Consider the following 19336-nt stretch of genomic DNA (forward strand, 5'->3'; position numbering starts at 1 on the left):
TACTCTGTAACGGCCTATATAGGAAAGAAATCTAAAAAAGAGTGGATATATGTGTATGTATAACAGATTCACTTTGCTGTACACCTGAAACTAACACAACATTGTAAATCAACTATACCCCAATAAAAATTAAAAAAAAAAAGACCCCACTCCTGGTCTCACACTCCAGCCTGGATCTTTGCCTACAACGGACCTCAGCAGCTATCTGTTGATTTGATTCAAGCTTGATTTTCTAAGCTTAGCTACCCTAGCCAAGGAGAAACACCCCTCCCAATGCCTGTCCAAGACTCTTCCCTCCCTGTTCCCTAATTAATTTGTTCCCCGTCAGCCCTGAGCTTGACTACGTGACCTCCCCACCCCACCCCACCCCAGGCCTGTTTTCATGGAAGGACCCCTGAAGTCCTCAAGGTCAACCCTGGAGCCACCCTCTGCAGCCTCAGCAAGAGCAGGCCTGGTGGGGGACAGGAAGCTCAGCTGGGCTGATTACAGATAAGCCCAAAACCAAACCCATACTTAGGGAATCAGCAAAGAAGAAAAACATTTAAGAATTTTGCATTTTATATTTCAAAAAATACAAAACTTCAAAATAGTCATCATGGGAGAATTGAAAACGTTAAAGGGCTTCCTCACACTTATTTTGTGGCTTAGTATTGATTTCTTTTGTACTGCTCAGGGAGGTGGAGATGGCCTAATCTTCTCGGAGCTTGGTGCCTCTGGAAGTTTTAATCACGGCCTGGGAAATTGAAATGCAGCACACAGTCTGTGGACTCCCCTCAAGTCCATCCCTGGAGACAGAGAGGGAAGACGTCTTTCTCTTGCTTCACTCTGACACCAAAGGAGGTGAGATTAAGCTTGGTAGGAGGTGCTGCTGAGACATCCAGGATTTGCTTCTCTCTCCACTCTTGAATTTTCTTCTCCTCGGCTGGGTGTCAGGGGACATATTTACAACAGGACAGGGCTTACAGAGCAGATCATAGCTGTCATTTGTTGGTGAATTCTTCCTAGAAGTTCGATGGGTTGGGAGGAAGCTGGAATGGGGGCCTGCAAGGTTGGCAGAAGAACTGCAGAGATGAAAAATCTCCAGGTCAGCCTGGCCCCTGAGCGGGAAAATCTTGAACAAAGGCTCAAGCCAAAACGTAAAAGAGAAGGACAGACAGACAGACATGCCTAGCAAACATGTCCTCCTGTGAGGAAGTCGGAAAACACTTGCACAGCAGAAGGAAAGGATGAGGGTGGGGAGAGAGGAGAAGGGAGCCCAGGGAAAGTCTGAGGATTTTTTTTCTTTCCTTCTTCCTTACTTCCTTTCTTTTTTAACAGATTTTTTTTAAAGAGCATTTTTAGGTTCACAGCAAAATTGAGCAGAAAGTACACAGGGTTCTTATGTGCTCCTGTGCCCACTCACACACAGCCTCCTCCCAACCATCAACATCCCCACCAGAATGGTACACTTGTTACAATCAATGAACCTACACTGACACATCATTATCACCCAAAGTCCACAGTTCACACTAGGGTTCACTCTTATGTTGTACATTCTATGTATTTGGACAAGTATGCACCACTGTAGTATCACACAGGAGAGCTTCACTGCTCTGAAAATCCCCTGTGCCCCACCTATCCCTCTCTCCCTCCCAACTAACCCTTGGCAACCACTGATCTTTTTACCATCTCCATAGTTTTGCCTTTTCCAAAATGTCATAGAGCTAAAATCATACAGTAGCCTTTTCAGATTGGCTTCTTTCACTTAGTAATACGCATTTAAGATTCCTCCAGGGCTTCCCTGGTGGCGCAGTGGTTGAGAATCCGCCTGCCAATGCAGGAGACACGGGTTCGAGCCCTGGTCCAGGAAGATCCCACATGCCGCGGAGCCACTAAGCCCATGCGCCACAACTACTGAGCCTGCACTCTACAGCCCATGAGCCGCAACTACTGGGCCCACCTGCCACAACTAATGAAGCCCATGAGCTTAGAGCCCGTGCTCTGCAACGAGAAGCCACTGCAGTAAGAAGCCCGCACACCGAAGAGTAGCCCCCACTCGCCACAACTAGAGAAAAGCCTGCGCGCAGCAACGAAGACCCAACGTGGCCAAAAATTATGTAAATAAATCTATTAAAAAGAAAAAAAAAGGTGAATGCAAGAAATCCTACCTTAAAAAAAAAAATTCCTCTGGGTCTTTTCAGGGCTTGAAAGCTCATTTCTTTTTTTAGTGCTGAATGATATTCCATTGTCTGGATGTCCGACAGTTTATTTATCCATTCACCTATTGAAAGACATCTTGGTTGCTTCCAAGTTTTGGCAGTTATGAATAAAGCTGCTATAAGCATGTGTGTGCAGGTTTTTGTGTAGACATAAGTTTCAACTCCTTTGGGTAAATACTAAGGAGCGTGATGGCTGAATCGTGTGGGAAGAGTATGTTTAGTTTTATTAAAAAAACACCAAAGTGGCTGTACCGTTTTGATTCCCAACAGCAATGAATGAGAGTTCCTGTTGCTCCACGTTCTCACCAGCATTTGGTGGTGTCAGCGTTCTGGATTTGGGCCATTCCATTGTTGTTTGAACTTGCAGTACCCTAATGACATATGATGTGAAGTATCTCTTCATATGCTTATTTGCCAACTGTATGTTTTCTTTAGCGAGGTGTCTGTTTAGGTCTTTGGCCCATTTTTTATAAATCAACTTATTATTGAGTTTTAAGAGCTCTTTGTATATTTTGGATGCCAGTCCTTCCTGAGATCTGTCTTTTGCAAGTGTTTTCTCATCTGTGGTTTGTCTTCTCATTCTCTTGAACCTTGGCTTTTGAGTTGATGGTTCCGGCCCTTGACTGAGCCGGCTATGGTATAAGGTTAGCCATTTCCACCTAATTCAGGACTCGTCTAGTGGACAGTCTTTGCTCCGCGCGCGTAGGAGGCTGGCAGAGACCTTATCAGATCTGTACTGTGGTCTGCTGGCCTCTCCCTGACCTGCCCAATCTGGAGTTCTCTCTACTCCTTCCCAGGGGCTGCTCCACACAAACTCCTGGGCACAACTAACTCTGTCTCAGCACCCGCTTCAGACCTAACTGACCTAGCCCTGGGGAGGAAAGAAGTCGGAGTGATGGGACAGTTGAGTACTGAGGGGAGTCAGGGAAGGCCCCACTGATAATGTCAGGCTGAAATCTGGAGCCGAGACAGTCCCCGGCAGCCAAGGGGTCCAGAGAAGGGGGCAGCAGGTATAAAGGCTCTTGCCTATGTGACTGAGGCAGGGGTGCCTGCCTGAGGAGTGGGAGGAGATGAGGACAAAGGTTCAAAGATTGGGATGGGAGCACATCCTCCAGGCCACAGTCAAAGGTTGGATTTATTCCAGATGCAGTGAGTAGCCTGCAGAAATCAGAGGGTTTTCAGCCTAGAAGTGACACGATCTGATTTGCATTTTTTAAATCTCACACTGGCTGCTGGGTGGAGAATGGATTACAAGAGGAGAAGCAGGGAGGGGAGTTGGGCATGTTATTGCTTTGGTTCATGTAAGTATCCCAGCGCAACAACTTCTCCCCTGCAAAGACAATCATGCCGGTCATTTGCACAGAATCCCATGCACACTCACTGCAAACACTCACACACCTCACAGTCACTCACACTCATAAAGACCCACTGACTCTCCTGGACACATGTGAACATGCATGCATCCGTGTTCCCCCATGTGCACAGAGGCACACAGTCTCATGCACACAGGCTCTCCCATACACGGCACCAGCAGGTACTTTCATGCAGGTACAAGCACATGCACTCCCATTTATACACACACGTCCTCACACATGAGATACTTTCATGCGCGCACACACACACACACACACACACAGGGCTACACAGACACACCATTCCCCATTTTCCAAAGAGAAGCAGGTCTGAGCAGGGGAGGTAGCTGGGGAAAGGTGTTAGGGTTTTTACAAGAGGAGGTGTTAATTGCCAATAGTCACTGGAGAAACAAAATGCCCAAACGAATGCCTGCTTCACCCTAAATCGCACCTGATGGTTGGGTCAGCCAGTTACTAGCCAGACTGCATTAAAGCCTTCATTCATCAGTCCCCAGTTCTCTAGTTCCTCCTCATTCAGGCACTGCCACCTCCCTGCGCACCCACGCCCAGCATCCATCAGCTCTCACGACACTCTTGAGGACTCACAGTGAGGCAGGCCTGGGACCTGAGACCCTTTGCTGCAGGGCCACGAAGCTTGCACCTGGCCACACCTCCCCTCGAGCTACAAAATACAAAGAAACTATATGGGACTAAAAATAACTGCGGGCCTGCGCAGTTGGGGCAAATTCTGGACCCAAAAGATACAAAAAGACCAAAAAAAAACCCAACTGCCATTTCTGAAGAGCCAGGAGCAAAAACGGGGTGTCAGGAGCAAAAGCAGGGTACTGAGCATGCCCCGTGCACTTAACACCACCTGAGGGGTGAGAAAAACACCTAAGCCACCCCTCCGGCCTGATCCCTGGATACACCCCTACCACTACCCCATATAAGGAAAAAGCTTGCCCCCCTCAGCTAGCGAGCAAACAAGGGAACCTGCTGTTTGTTCTCGTTCCCCGCTGCTGCAGCAGGGCCTGCCCGGCCCCCTCAAAGGCTTGCCTGAATTTCTCTTCTGGCCTCTGGTTAATTTCTATTGATTGGGGAAGGCCAAGACCCCGGGTCGGTATCAACAGGCCATGGGGGGAGGGCGTCTGCCCCTAAATCCCTGGGAAGTGCTACAGCTAGTGGGAGGAGGAGAAATGGGAGATTTCCTTTAGAGCCTCACCTGCTAAGGCGGGTGGAGGGCAGAGGACAGGCTACGAGGAGGTGGGACGGTAGCAGGGGCAGGGACTACTTTGGGAAAACCTGGACTCCTCAGAAAGGCCTTTTCAAGGCCCTGGAGGACCTGCCCCACCCCTCCCTTACCGCTGGCTTCTCCCATCACTTCTTCCCTTCTGGCTTGGAGCCCCAGCTCCAGTGACCTGGCAGCAACCAGGAGCTCCTCAAACACACACCTTCAGATCTCTGCACATGCTGCACCTGCTGCGCCTGGACCAGCTTCCTTATCCCTCCAGACTTGCCTTAGGAGCCCCTTTCTCAGGAAAGTCATCTCTGATCGTGCCCCCGTGTCGCTCCGATCAGATGTTCCCCCTGCCCCCGTGCTCAGCTCCATCTCAGGGCTCCCTGTGCTGCCCAGCACCCACTGGGTTCTACTTGTCCATCTCCCCTTCAGGGCAGAGAGCATACATGTGCCCAGCACATGAGGTGCTCAATAAAGTTTTTTTTTTTTTTTTTTTTTTTTTTGTGGTACGCGGGCCTCTCACTGTTGTGGCCTCTCCCGTTGCGGAGCACAGGCTCCGGACGCGCAGGCTCAGCGGCCATGGCTCACGGTCCCAGCCGCTCCGCGGCACGAACCCGTGTCCCCTGCATCGGCAGGCGGACTCTCAACCACTGCGCTACCAGGGAAGGCCTCAATAAATATTTCTTAACTAAATGAGTACATGAAGGTTACTCCCAGGTGCCACTGAAACTAGAAAGAAAATGATTTCTGAAAAGGATTCCTTGTTCCCTTTTGTTTCTTTGTTACTCCAGGGGCCACTTGGCAACCACTAAGGCTCCAGTTCACCCCATAGGGTGCCTGAGGCCGTGATTTATCTTCTACTTATTCTGTCTTCAACCAACTCTGGTATGTGTTGCTGGAATAATGTCAGGTCCCCTGAGTTGGGGCAGGAGATAATGGGGGAGATTTGGAAAGGGGGGTGACACGTGGTGGAGAAATTCAAGTTAATAATTCCCTATAACTTACTATGGGGAGGAGGTGGTGCACCTGTGAGAGAGAGAGAGAGAGAGTGTGTGTGTGTGTGTGTGTGTGTGTGTGTGTGTGTGGCATCTGTTGGCAGGAGGATAAGGTTGGCATTTGAGGATTGAAAAGAGCAAGAGAAGGTCCCAGGAGGAAGAAGACCTTAAACAATCTAGATAGGGCTGCAGCAGTTTGCTGATAAAGGAAAGGGCTGGCTGGGCCATCCTCACCGCCGTGAAGTCTGTGCTGAGCCAGGACAGCGGGCTCAGTGACTCAGGACCTGGGCGGTGCTGGCGGGAGTGGATCCTGCTGGTCAAGCAGGATCCTGGTCTTTCTGACCCCAGCAGAATCCTACTTCTCTTCCCAAAGAGCAGAGAAATAGGAAAACTGATAGCTCTCATTTAGTGAGTGTCTACTACAGAGAAGGCAAGTCCATTCTACTGCCACTTCCTGGTCCACAACGTGACAGCCGTCACGAATCAATCATGAGCGCACCCATCACCTCTGGGCCAGGACGGGGAGTCAGACTTCTTCTCCACACAGTGCTGCAAGGAGCCATTTCTGATCGGTTGGAACTGGCACGTAAGGTGGACCCTTTTGCCATCACCGGTCTCCTAAGTGCCAAGTGCTTAATAAATCTCTCATGCAGTTCTCCTGACAGATCCAGGAGATGAAAATTAACTTTTATTTCCCAGATGAAGAACAAAGACGGGCCAGCCTGGTTGAGGAACTTGACCAGGTTCACACAGATAGTAAAAGTTGGGCTGAAAATTCAGACCCTAGTAGGTCTGTCTCCAAGTTCATGCTCTTGCCACTTTACCAGGCTGCCTGCCTCCCCTGGGCATCGGTGCCACCATGTTGTGGGCATTGGTGGGGGCTCTGTTGCCTCCCAGTCTCCAAAGTTCCTGTATCATTTGAGATTCCAACAGGAAAGAGGTGTTAGCCTCCAACAGGGCAGTTGAGGAGTCTTTCACCCTCTTACCAAGGGTGGGCAGTGCCAAGGGCAACCACAAAGAACAGTGAAGACCCTGATGGGACAGGGAGGGAGCTGACCGGAAGCTGGAGAGAGCCATAGCTGCAAAGGGAAATAGAAAGAGGAGCAAATACCCCAGCCTCTGTCCTCTCACCCTCCGAACAGTCCCACTGGACAAATCCCATCGCAAGCAGAAGGCGTGAGACTTCAGCTGATGTGGCCCCCACACCGGTCAGCCTCCTGGACTTCAGAGTCGGAGCGGGAGTCCGGGGGGAGGATAGAAGGATGGAGCTCTAGATGAGCAAACTGAGAAAATCACCCATGTTCTTGCGCCGTTTGGGGGCCGAGGGTGGGAATTTCCCTTCCTGGGAAGTTTTTATGGGCTAATAGTGTTAAGTCCCAGTCCAAGGGCAGGAGAAGACCGATGTCTCCACTCAGGTGGTCAGGCAGAGAGAGAAAATTCTCCCTTCCTCCACCTTTTGGTTCTATTTGGGCCCTCAACTGATTGGATGAAGCCCACCCACATTGGGAAGGACAGTCTGCTTTATTCAGTCTACAGATTCGGATGCTAAGCTTATCCAGAAACAGCCTCACAGAAATACAAATATCGGGGCATCGTGTGGCCCGGTCAGGTTGACACATAAAATTAACCATCATCACACCGTGGATGGCAGAGGGGTGACGCCAGCAAAGGCATCCTAAGCAGACTGCCCTGCGGTGTGACCCTGGCAATGATGCTGACTACCTAGCAGCCCTTAGATCTGCCTGAGCTGGATCTCCAGCCTTCCTGCTGATGCTGTGAGCATCCCCAAATCCTTCCAACAAATCTTTCCTCTGCTTAAAAGTGTCAGAGTCCACTTCAGTTTGTTCCCAATAAGAACCCTGATTGGCACAAGGGCCAGGGCAGAGTGATGATGTATATAGTGGTGAGTGGTCCCCTGGCAGGTGCACCAGGAATGCATCAGACAAAGATGCATCTAAGGACGTCATCTAAGGACATCAGGGAGGCTCCCAGGTCCTCAGAGGCTCCCAGTTCCATCTAAGGACGTCAGGGAGGTCCTCAGAGGCTCCCAGTTCCCCTTGTGAACCTGGTGGCTCCGCCATTCATAAAATTAGGCAAGCTTGCTCTGAGGTCATTCCTGTTTTCAGCTGAGCTGCCTCCGGGACACCCCAGGGGAGTGAATCCTACTGTGTGTGTCCCATTCCCAGACATGGTTTGCTCTTGGAGGCTGAAGATGGACAGACTGCCCCGGCCCCAAGACAAGACCCTGCCACAACCCACGTGTGGCTGCCCTGAAGTTGACGGTCCTGCAACAGACACCTCTCCCCGGAGGAATTCTCGAAGGGAAGGGCCCCACCTGCCCGCTGGGCAGGCACCCAGTCCCTCAGCAGCCACCCTCTGCCAGAGGCCTGCAGGTGAGGTGTGTTTATCTTGACTGAACTGCCTTGGGAAGTAGTCAGCTGCGTGACCGCCTCCATCCCCACCCAGGATTCGAGTGTCTCTCCGGATGTTCCATATTTGCTCAGGGAATTAGAAGAAAAGCAAAGTGGAAACCATACCTGAGGTAACTGGGCCACAGAGCGGGCAGGAGGGCCAGGGGCAGGGCAGCCTGAGGACTGGCCAGAGGGACCAAGTGGGGTCCGGAGACCCAGGGGGCTCTGGCCTCTCCCTCTGCACCCGGGGCTCCGGCCCGCAGGGCTTGCACACACGTCAGCACCAGGGTCTGACCGGCCAGCAGGACTGATGCCCTGCGCTCAGGGCCCAGGGTCCGTGGGGTCAGCAGGCTGCAATGAGAGCAGTGCGGGCATATTCCCTGCCCTCAGGAGGCCTCGCCTCGGGCTTGTGGGGGACACAGCGGGCTAAGTGCTCTGGTGGGAAACTGCAAGGGAGGCACCAGCATGTCGCAGCGGCGCCTTGAACCAGCTCCTCTCCCCGAGACCCCAACCCTCCTCCTCTTCCTCCAGCCCCGTGGGTCCTGAGGACAAGCTGGGCTCCCCAATGTCTCCCCTCACCTTCTCCATCTGCCCTCACCACTGGAGGCAGATCCCAGGAGGTGGTCTGGGGAGACCGAGATGCCTCCTCCCTGCCCTCTCACTGCCCCAGACACACTGTTTGCCTCTGCCCGGCGGTGTCACCGTCCAACCCAGCAGCCCCCAAGCTCGTGGGGAATGGCCCCTTCCCAGGTCAACAGGGAAGCCCCCTCTCCCGGGACAGAGAGAAGCCCAGCCCCCATGGAGTCCTGCACCAAGCACAGTCTTTGCTGAGGAAGCAGAGAACAAGGGCCCCGCCCCCATAGGAGAGCAAGGATTGGGGGCCACCGCCCCAGGGACCTCATCAGGCCTGAGCCCGTCTGTGTCTGGGCCACCTGTCGGCACCACCAGCCTGTGCCTTGTCTGAGGCAGCTGACAAAGTGGGAGCCTAGGGCAGGGCATGCACCTCTGCCCACCCTGCTCCCCTCACTCTCTCCCCAACCTCTGCAAGCTGCCCACTCGGAACTCGGCTCCTGTCATGCCCCAGGCTGCCCAGGACAAAGGGGGGGTCTAAGCATTTTTGAGCTTCTCTCTCCCCTGGCTCCATAGGTCAGGAGGGAGGGATTGAGTAGGTGGGGGCAGGATCGGGGGGTGGGGGGACGAGTGCTGGAAAATCAGCCTTTCATCTTGGCTTCGTAAAGCAAACCCCCCTCAGCCCAAAGCTGGCTGGCATTGGCATGCGCCATAAATCTCCTGGATGCTGCAGCTGTGACTGGATTATTTATAGCTCCAGTGTTACATTTCTAACACGAAAATATCACACAAAGGGAAAGGTAATGAAATCTCACCTCTCCCGCATGTCCCTCTCTCCAAACTGCAGGGCTTTCCAGAAGCCCCTGTGGCTGAAGGAGGGGTGAGAGAGGCCCCCCACCCTGCCTGCCTCCCTCCCTCCTCCTGTCAATCACACACACATCTCTTCTCACCCCTGCGTTCCCTCTCACACACACTCTCTCCCGTTTCTTTCCCTCTCACACATGCATTTCCTCACAGATGCACAGACAATCCTGTTCTCTCTCTCTCCCTCTCAGCTTCCCCTGCCCGAGCCCTTCCTACCCCCCAGAAACACACACACATCTTTGCCCTTTTCCTTCCACCATTGCCATCTCCCTGCGTGACTCACCTCCTTCGCTCGCGTGTTTGCTGTTTTGCTTTGTCAGTGAAGACACCGGCACATTAATTACCAGGCCTGTCCTCTGCAAGGCACCTCAGCTCCTTGTCAATAGCGGGTGGAAGTGTCAGCTTCCATTCATCTCGCTCTGCCTTTAAAACCCCTGTGGGCCTTGCCTCCCCAGGGGGACCCATGCTGTGGCACACGGCAGTGCGGACACGCACCCCTGGGCTTGACACATACAAGCACATTGAAAACAGGGGCCACAGAACATACCTGTCACCCTGCGGGAGGGAATATCAAAGGATGTGCTCTGGGAATCGGATGCCGGCCCAGGTGCAGAGGACCAGGAGATCCTCCTGGTGCTCCTGTGTGACTGTCTTGGTGGTGTTATGGAGGATCAGCCTTACGCTACCCCACAGGCACAAATTGGAATCTCTGAGCCCTGTGCAGGCTCCCGTGGAGAGCCAAGACCCAGCCCCTTCCCTGCCTGGCCCCCTCGGCCTCAGTGGCCCGGGCCCACAGAAGAATAATCAGAAAGAGGGACCACAGCCCAGCCTGACATGGCCCGTGATCCCTTCCATCCAGACAGCCACAGTGGCTGGGATTCTGTGTGAGTGTGTGTGTGTGTGTGTGTGTGTGTGTGTGTGTGTGTGTGTGTGTGGTGTGTACTCGCATACTTCTTGTGCTGGGATGAGGAGAAATCACAGACAAGGACAGTTCACCCTGGGCTAGGGGCCAAGGGAAGGGTCTGGGGACAGAAACCCTGCAACTCACCATCAGGGTGGCATTTCCTGGAAAGCTCTGTCCTTTTTTATATTAAAAATACTCCTGGCAAAAAAAAAAAAAAAAAAAACCTCCTGGATTTTGCCATTATATCTGTCATCATCACAGTATAAAAATGTATTAAATTAATTATAATTAAATACTTAATTTTTTTCTGAAATCTTTGCTTAAATATTACCTTCTTGGAAGTTAAGTCTCAAAAACCCTCTGGCTCATCCCAGAGCCTCTGAGGACACACACACCCCAGTTAAAGATCTAGGGAACCAGTCTATGGGATAAGGATATGGGGTATGAAACTATAGTGTAAGCGTAAGAACGGGGACTCTTGGACTTACTTACATTCTGGCTCTGCCAATTATTAGCTGTGTGACCTCAGTTAAATCACTTAACCCCTCTGTGCTTTAGAACCTTGACCTGTAAAATAGGAATGATAATAGCACTTATCACACAGGGCTTTTATGAGGATTAAATGCATTAATGCATATAAAGTGCTCAGAACAGTGGCTAGCACAATATAGATGTTTGCAGTTGTTTTTCTGTAGCAGACCAACATGAAGCCACTGGATCAACCGCAGGGACTGAAATTAGAGTCTGATTTCAGACTGAAATCACTCCTGCCTCTCTCTTAGGATGTGCTTCTGGCCCCAGGCCCATGCCTCACCTCCAGCTGCAGGCTTCTAATCGCGCATTCTATCTGCAACGCAGTCAGTCAGAAACATTCTCCTCTATTCCAGGCACTGTTCCTGGACTGGGCATTCAGTATCACACGAGCCCTTCTGGAGGTGGAGGTGGAAACATGCCAATAGCATCTGAACCGCCATCAGAACCGAAGACCCAAAGATGAGTAGTTGTCATCCTTTTTTTCAAAGAGTCCCTGCCTCGCTGCAGGGAGCCAGCGGTAGAGAGAGAAAAGATTGAGGGCACTCAGTGTGGTTATGACATTGTCACACGGCCTGGAACACCCTAGCCTCACACATATATCAGATCTCTTCTTTGACGTTACCTCCTCTGCAGGGCCTTCCAGAACCAACTGTGTGAAACAACAACACTCTCCCCATCCTGTCAATCACTCTCCCCCTCCCTACTTTATCCATCTGAATAGCATATGACATATGCTGACATATTTTGACGTATTTATTTGTTGTTGGTGTTCCCCACTAGAATGCAAGCTTCCTGGGGACAGGCCCTTTGGTTTGCTTTCTCCTGAACGCCCTGTGCTTGCAGAGACTGCGGCAGAGAGCACGTGCTCCATGCGTGTCTGCTAAATAAAGGAACTGTGGGCAAATCACTCTTTAATGTCTTGACTTTCCCTTCAGTGAAACAGGTGAGGAAGCCCCATTCTCACTTGCCACGTGGGGAAACTCTAAATTGAAAAGAGAGAATACAGGGCTTCCCTGGTGGCGCAGTGGTTGAGAGTCCGCCTGCCAATGCAGGGGATGCAGGTTCGTGCCCCGGTCCGGGAAGATCCCACATCCCACATGCCGCAGAGCGGCTGAGCCCGTGAGCCATGGACGCTGAGTCTGTGCGTCCGGAGCCTGTGCTCCGAAACGGGAGAGGCCACAACAGTGAGAGGCCTGTGTCCCAGAAAAAAAAAAAAAAGATATTACATGATAATCAGACATGCTTTTGACTCATCCAAAGGGAGATGCAAATAAATTCAACTGAGACCAAATCCATGCATGGCTTTGCATTCCCTGCTGTTTAAGCGATGAGGGGCTACTGTCACAAACAGCCCAGGTGTGCCCACTCCACAAGTTCTGCCCTACAGTTGATCTATCTGGTCCTGGAAATTGTGAGCATGGGCTCACATATTCAAGTGGGTGACAGCCTGGGGGTACATAGCTAGCGTGGGATTGTGTGCTTTTGCTATTCAAAAGGTCTTATCTGTGAGTGCTTATGGGGCTGCAGACTCAATCAGGCTGTGTGTGCAAGGTCTGGACCTAAGGAATAACTGGAGATGGCCATATAGGAGTCTGGGTCCTGAAACACTGAGCCAAGTGAGAGGTCTAGGAAATGGCAGGTCAAGGACTCAGGCAAGCTATTTCAGGGCCAAGCAAGAACAGGTTAAAAGAGATGAGGGTGCCTGGTGGTTGTGGCCAGGGCAGGCGGGGAAGAGGGCAGGGGGCAGGGAGATGGGGAAGGCCTCCCATCCGTGTATTTTGACTCTCTGCAGCACCAATAAAATGTTCTCCCTTGACCTCTGTGCTCCCAGTTATCAAGGCACCGGATGGCACACTCAGAGAGAGAAATTTGCTTTGGGCCAAGTTTTCTTCCAACAGAGGCCAGAGAAGGGCTGGAGGCCTGATCAGTGGGGCAGAGGCCAAAATTACAGTATCAGGGAACTCTACCGTCAGACCCAGAATGGTCTCATTCCTAAGTCATGCTTTCCTGCCACCTTAGAGTACCTCCTAGCACTCATGTATTCTGCACAAGGTTGTTTTTTCATCTTAAACCAGTGGACAAATAAGACCTGGGATTTTCCCTTCCCTGATCAGTGAACTCCTATTCACTCATCAAAACCCAAGCCAAATTGCCCAAGCTAAAGCAGTTGCCCCTCTGTTACCAAGTTTTGTGTTTCTGGAACCCTTCCCCGATAGCTTGTAAGCACACCAACAAGGACTTTGGCTTATTTATGACCACATTCTGAATGCTGAATAAGTGATAATTGACCAGATGACCCAACAAAGCAAGGACAATCCATGCTTCCTAACTCTGAGAGCCTGATTACATCTCTCATTCCTCCCCCCATAAGCCAGGCATCTGCTCAGCTGAGGGGACAGGACGTTCCTGTTTGGCAGGGACAGTTCCAGGTTTTGATGACCTGCCTCAACCAGACTGGTATCTATTCCAAGTTATTGTTTGTGCATACTCGGGGGTGGGGGGTGCTGAGGGAAATGGTTACATAAGCCAGCAAGACCGCATCCGCCTGCAGCAGCCCTTCGTCCTGGTGCCACGGACCCCTGGCTCGCTTTAGGCGAAGGTTCCTCATGTTTTCCCCCAGCCTCCAATCTCCCTGCAACCACCTGGGCAGATTGGAAATGAGAACTCCTGAAAATGGCCAGGAGCTCCTCCCCTTTGGGGGAACCTGGGGTGGAATCAACTGGGAGAATGTCACTGCTCTTGTCTGACGGTGTGAGCCCAGGGGCCTTGCACTCTGGAAGGGCAATGGGTGTGTTCCACCCTGGGCAATGCAAGCTTCTGCTGCTTCCTCAGCAGCCCGGGCAAAGCCAGTTTCTTGATCCCCCCCGCAAGGCACCAGTAAAGCATCTGGACCCATCTGCAGCCTCTCCCCTGTAGCTTAGAGGTCTCAGGGCTCTGGGACAAAATTCACTTTACCAGCATCCTAACTGCCCAGCTTGTCACTCCCACAGCCACCTTCACTGCTCCTCAGTTAGGAAGGTAATAGCATCAATGCGTCAGAATTGACAACTATAGACGACGTCACAGTTTACAATAATCAATCGTCTCATTTGACCCCCTTTATAACTCTTCAAAGAAGGCACTATTCTTACTTGACAGAAAGAAATTCAAGGCTCAGAGTGACTTTTCCAAGATCACTAGTACAGAAGAAACATGAAACCCTTCTGTCTAATCCCAAAGCCTGAATGAACTCTTTCCAAATACCGTCCCCCCCCAGTCTATGTATTTCATGGGCTTTTCTGGGGGAAGCCCCGGCTGAGGAAAGAAACATACAACCTTAATCCCCTAGAGCCGCAGGGACAAAGCGAAAACTCTAAAAAAGGGCAAGACACAAATCTCAAACTCCACTCTCAGCCCATATCTTTCCTTCCTCCTTCCCTAAGCCTTTAACTAGAGTGGCTGCAGAATGAGAACCCACAGCCCCTGACCTCCCAAGGAGACTCTAGGAGGCTGGCCTGAAACCCACATCCCCGAGGCAGAGGTGACAAGGGGCTGGAAGTATGGGGGAGGACTCAGATTGTGCCTGATTAAGAGCACGGGCCTGCAGCAGAGTCCCTGCATTCAAGTTGCACCTCCACTTCTGTCTAGTGGGGGGGTCACAGTCCCTTAACCTCCCCGTGCCTCCGTTTCCAGCACTGTAAAAAGAGGAGACAATAGTAGCTCTCTCGTGGGTGCTGTGAGGATAAAGTGAGATCATGCCCAGAGAACACTCGCTGCAGGCCAGCCGCATCCCTAGCGCTGCAGATGCGGGGCCCAGAGATGCAAGCAGTGGATGGGAGACGGGTTTCCGCTGAGCACTGCTGCTCCGCGACCTTCAGCCAGCGCCTTAAAGCTCTCTGGCTCAAAGGCTCATCTCTCAGATGGAAGATGCTTTGCAGCACTGCCTTAAGGCTTGCAAGTCAAGTAAGGAAAATGCCTTGCACATGTAAAGTGCTCAGAATCCACCAATCCTTTCTTTCTCTCTCCTGGAATGTGAAATTTCCTCCAGAAAACATCTAACCTCAGGCTTTGGTTTATCATCGAGAGGGATATATAGCTTCGTATGTGCCACACCAGACGCAGTAATAAATGTCCCTTTCCTTGAGGAGGTGAAAGGGGGATAAGCTGGATGGGTGCTGGGTAGTGTGGGGAGAAAAAGAGCTGAGCAGGAAAGTGGGCAGTGGCGGGCAGGCAGGGGATGCAGAGGTGCCTTCTGGCTTGATCAGGGGGTGCTCAGGGGAGGCGCACCCAGGAGGTTGGGGGCCAGTCCTCATGCCTCACTCAGGGAAAAGGGAGGAGCCAGAGCAAGGCCCACAGGGCTCTGATCCACCAGCCTCTTGTTTGCTGCTGACATTAGGGAAATGACCTGCCCGCTTTCTGGGCCTGTTAGCTCTCAGCAAAATGAAGTGCTCCGAAAGGTCCTCCCACCTGGAATTTTCTGGGATGCCCGGTATCAGCCCCTTTCTTTGGGACATTCACTGGGGGTGCTAAGGAGGCCTGGTCTTTCTGCTTGTCCGAGGCCTTCTGCCTGCCTCCTCTGTCTCCCAACATCTCACCCTCCTACCCTCTCCTGCTCAGACACACAGGATTTATTTTTGTCCAGGGATTATAAGCAAGGATCTGGAAGAGCCAGTGTGCAGAAGTTGCAGGACTTGCTCGCTCCTCCCTCACAGCGGGAAGGGGAGGAGCTTGGGGCAGGGAGACCAGCCGCAGGTGTGGAGTGAAGGGCAGCAGGCCTGGGCACTAACGCAGCCCAGCCGTCCTTGGCCAGCTGGAGGACTGGACGAGGGCCCGTGCTGGCCCTGGCTGCTCTGGTCGGGAGGACAGGGTGAGCCTGTGGCAGGGGTGGAGTGGAACCTTCTGGGCTTTCCTGACATCACCTCTCCAGGAGGGGCTGATTGGCCCAGGGCTTCCCTCTCCCCTGGGGAAGGCTCTGAGCAGAGTGGCCCAATGCCCTGTATTGCAGGTCAGGCCTCTGTCCCGCTCTGGCACAGGGGAGGGGGCAGGCGAGGCCAGGTTACCGAACAGGCGGAGTAAGCGTGTGCTTAGGGCACTGGCAGTAAAAGGGCATCAACAAAGCATTTTGGTGTGGTTTGCTTTTTTTAAGAGCTAATTCTTAGTATTTCAAAAATAGCAAGGAAGTAGTCATCCTGGGAAAAATCAGAACTTTGTTGGACTTCGTCACACCGATTTAAGGTTTAGGGTGGTTTTTATTTTGAATTTGTATGTGAGTGGGTGGGGGGAGGTGCATCTTAACCTCTCAGCTCTGAGGGAGGCTAAAGGTCTTAATCCAGCTCAGGGTAAATCAAGGATCAGAAGGGGGGAGGGGACAGGACAATGGGGTGTTGAGGAGGAGGGAACACGTGACCTCAGCCCACAGCTATATCCCCTGGACGGGGAGGCCTTCCGGAGGGAAGGGGCACTGCCCTATTACACAGGGAAAGCTGCTCTCCCTGGAGAGGATCTGGGGAAACTAGGGTGTGAGACAGTTGCGGAGCGAGGGGTAGGATTGCTCAGGGCCCCAGAACAAGGCCCGACAGCCTGGAATTCCCAGCTCTGGGCCAGGGCTCGGATTTGTTCTACCTTTGCTCATTCTGGAGATGAAGTGGCCAAAGATGGTGGCCCGTTTGGAGGGGGAGCTGGCAGCCCATTTCCTGGAAGACGGTTCCAAGGATGGCACTCAGCCCTCTACATCCCCTACAGGGTAGTGCACGGACATGGTGCCTTTTCTCCCATCATCTCCTGGAGTAGGACCATGTTATTCCCAGCCCAACTGCCTTCTGGGCCCAAGCAGGCACCCACCAGCAAACATCTGCTAAGCACCTACTACGTACCAGGCACTCTCTGCCCATTACCTCATTTAACCCTCCTGTCATGTGGTCACCCTATCCGCAGTCTGCAGACGGGGAAACAGGCTCAGAGATATCCAGAGCCTGCTGGAGAGCACACAGCTGGCTAGTAGCAGGGTGAGGACACAAATCCAGTGGTCTGACTCTGTCGGGCATGCTCCACTTAATACCACAGGTCTCACCCCAGCTCCAGGCCTCCGAAGGGACAGAGCCCCATGCAGCCTCCCTCATCCCTCTCTGGGCCCATCACATCCAGGGCCAGGTGCCAATGTGGGCCCTGCCACGTTCATTATGGGCTAGGAGACAAACACCTCAGGCCCTAGAACCTGAACAGGCTACATAACTTGCAGGGCTCAAGCCAAAATGAAAATGTAGGGCTCCTTGTTCAAAATTATGAAGAATTTCAAGATGACAAAAGCAAAGCATTAAACTATCCCTTTCGAACAAGGTGCTCAGTGTTACTGCACAGGTCCACACCCATAAGCCCGTCCTGCCCAGAACCCACATGATCCGCCAAACAAACTTCTTCCTTTACCGGGAGATCCCATCTCCAAGTCAGGTGGGTTGGATTTCACAGTCCCCAAGAGGACAGACCTTGGGAAGTAAATTGCCCACCAGGGGCTTCCCCGGTGGCGCAGTGGTTAAGAATCCGCCTGCCAATGCAGGGGACACGGGTTCAAGCCCTGGTCCGGGAAAATCCCACATGCCGCAGAGCAACTAAGCCCGTGCGCCACAGCTACTGAGCCTGCGCTCTATAGCCCACGAGCCACAACTACTGAGCCCACCTGCCACAACAAATGAAGCCCACGAGCCTAGAGCCCGTGCTCCACAACAAGAGAAGCCACTGCAATGAGAAGCCCACGCACCTCAAGGAAGAGTAGCCCCTGCTCGTTGCAACTAGAGAAAGTCCACACGCAGCAACGAAGACCCAATGCAGCCAAAAATAATAAATAAATAAATAACAAAATGTCCCACCAGCCTGGATGCCCTGCCACCAGTCCTCAGGTGCTCAGGATACTACACTCTCATCTTCCAAGTCACATCTGCATGTAACTTGGGATCTGCCAAACTCAGCCCATAGCGTGCTGTCTTAGGTGGGGTGCAGCTTGAGGGCCCGCGGATATCTAACAGTGCAGGTTACGCGCAAACTCTCCACTTTCCTTTTCTGACTAATTCATCCTAGCACCTCCTCCTTCACTCCGTCCTTAATCCCTGCTGGAGACGCCCTCTGCCCAACAGTTAGTAACCATCTAGGTACTCTGATGAGGCTCTAGGGATAATAATAATTTCATTCTAGAACAGTACCTGGCCCCTGCTCCATCAATGTCTGTAGAAGTGGCGGAGGTAGCTTCTGTATAACAAGTGTCACCCAGGTGCCTGGCATTGCTATGGGCATGCCCACTCACGCACATGATCTCATTTCATCCTCCCCATGGCCCAGCAGGTGGGCATCACTGCCCCTTTGGCCTGGGAAGAGACGAAGGCTCTGAGAGGAACGTGCAGAAGGTCCCATGGCGATGCAGTGGAGTGAAGAGACTGGGATCTGGTCCCAAGGGCTGCTTCAACTCCAGCACAAGCTGCTCTTACACCTGCCTGCAAGGTGCCGTCTGACCCAGGAGAGGGCCCATAAATAGATAAACACTGTACAAAAGGGCCAAGGACTCCGCAGATCCCTCCATCAGCCTGTGCTCGCTTCCTCCCTCTGCTCCTCCCTCCATCAGCCTGTGCTAGCTTCCTCCCTCCACTCCCAGCATGAGAAGCACCCAAATCTGTCCCAGGCAAGTCCCTCCACCTGTGCTTTCTGTTCGCCAAGCCCTGCTCAAGTGTTTTATGGGCATTTACACATTTGATCCACCCAGTAGCACTAAGAAATGGGTACAATTTTCATGCCCTTTTTTTGGCAGGGAAACTAAGGGACAGGAGGACAAAGCAAATGAGTGGAGGCGCTGGGATTTAAACCCAGGAGGTCTGCTCTTAGGTCTGGTCTTGACGACTACACACCCCTGGGGGCACCCTGCCTGGACTCAAGTCCTGGCACATGGGCAGCACCCCATGTTAGCTGTGCAACGTTGGGCAAGCTACTTACCGTTTCTGTGTCAGGGCCGTTCATCTGTAAAATGAGGATAATAAGAGCACCTACTGCATAGGCTGTTGTGTGGACCAGGTGGGGTAGCAAATGCAAAGCGCTGAGAACGGTGCCCCGCACACAGCAGGCACTTAAATGACAGCTATTATTAATCCGACTTTCCAGTGCCCTATGCTGCCTCTCCTGCTGTCTCCTCCCCTCCTGGAGCCTGTCATTCATTCATACCGATCCCCCTCCTGGTATATTCAACCTCTCCTTCTAGTTCTTTCCCTATAAACATGCTTATGTCTCCCTCAACTTGGATCAGAGAGACTCCCG

General features: G+C 52.3%; 1 long non-coding RNA gene across 3 annotated transcripts; it reads right to left on the reverse strand.

Annotated features, from left to right (window-relative positions):
- Positions 1–378: 378 nt before the first annotated feature.
- On the reverse strand, positions 379–19336 carry LOC125963427 (uncharacterized). 3 transcript variants are annotated; one of them, XR_007475400.1, is made up of 4 exons: positions 11346–19006; positions 11024–11098; positions 9911–10729; positions 379–1061 (listed from the first exon to the last, which is right to left on the reverse strand). It is a non-coding gene; the product is annotated as an uncharacterized LOC125963427 (long non-coding RNA). The 3 variants fall into 3 exon arrangements; XR_007475399.1 differs by lacking the exon at positions 379–1061 and adding an exon at positions 19019–19336 and having other exon boundaries at positions 2614–10729; positions 11346–11566; XR_007475398.1 differs by lacking the exon at positions 379–1061 and having other exon boundaries at positions 2614–10729.

This window comes from Orcinus orca, chromosome 2 (assembly GCF_937001465.1).
Source record: "Orcinus orca chromosome 2, mOrcOrc1.1, whole genome shotgun sequence".
Lineage (NCBI taxonomy): Eukaryota > Metazoa > Chordata > Mammalia > Artiodactyla > Delphinidae > Orcinus > Orcinus orca.